Below are 1,256 nucleotides of genomic sequence, written 5' to 3'. Positions count from 1 at the left end.
GCCTTTGAGCTGTGGTGCTGGAGAAGAGTACTGAATGTACCATGGACTGCCAGTAAAACAAATAGATTCATCTTAGTGAGGGTTAAACCAAGCTGCTCCTTGGAGGCAAGGATTCTGGGGCTTCGCCTCACATACTCTGGACATGTTGAAAGGAGAGACAGATCTTTGGAGAGGGACATGATGCTGGGCAGAGTGGAGGGACAGCGCAGGAGTGGAAGACCCTCTATGACGTGGATTAATTCAGTGACTGGGGTAACCGGGATGGATGTGTCAGAGGCAGTGAGATTGGCACGGGATAGAGCAGGGTTTAGGGCTATTGTACATAGGGTCGCTATTAGTCGCAAGTGACTCGACGGCACATAACAACAACAACAGTTCATAGTGACACTAAGAGTCATACCAACGGCACCAAATAACCACTGTTTATCTAATGCATTTCTTATTATTTTCTTAATTTATATTCTGTTTTAATTCTTCTTTTTTTTTTCTTAAGAAGAGAATTCTTAAAGAAAAACTCAAAAAACAAAACTTAACTTTTAATACTTGGAAGTGATAGAACAGTGTCTTTCAGTTCAGACAAAAAACAAAACAAAACACACACACACAAAAAAACAACCAACCAAACAGTATGTCATGCTTTATATGTGAATCACTAATCTGTCACTTCTTTTCTTCAGAGTCCTGATTTACTTAATAATAGCACAATATATCATCCAAACCACCAAAATAGTCTTTATTTAATGATTGTCAGTAGTGTATGTTTTCTACAAGTATAGAAAGTAACACTAATTTAGGCAATTTCACACTACCAATTTTATGCCCCAAATGACAGTATATGAATGGATATAGTTTTAAAATCAATGGAAATGTGTTGTTGTTGTTGTTGTTTTTATTGTGTGCCACTCAGTTGCTTGCAACTCATAGCGACCCTATGTACAAGAGTCCCAAATGCCTTTCTATCCTGTGCCAATCTCGCTGTCTCAGACACACTCATTCTCACAATCCCACTCACAGAATCGATCCATCTCATCGAAGGTGTTCCTCTCCTGCGCTGTCCCTCCACTCTCCCAAACATGGTGTTCCTCTCCAAGGACCAGTCACTCCTCACATCATGCCCAAACTATGTCAGACAAAACTTCAGAATCTTTGACTCCAAGGAGCACTCGGGCTTCACCCTCTCCAGGACAAACCTGTTTGTTCTCCTAGCAGTCTATGGTATATTCAACACTCTTCTCCAGCACCACAGCTCAAAGGCA

The sequence above is a fragment of the Elephantulus edwardii genome, unplaced genomic scaffold, assembly GCF_000299155.1.
Source record: "Elephantulus edwardii isolate Elephantulus edwardi_28Jun2011 unplaced genomic scaffold, EleEdw1.0 scaffold00023, whole genome shotgun sequence".
Classification (NCBI taxonomy): Eukaryota; Metazoa; Chordata; class Mammalia; order Macroscelidea; family Macroscelididae; genus Elephantulus; species Elephantulus edwardii.
Note: the sequence above shows the minus strand (reverse complement) of the source record.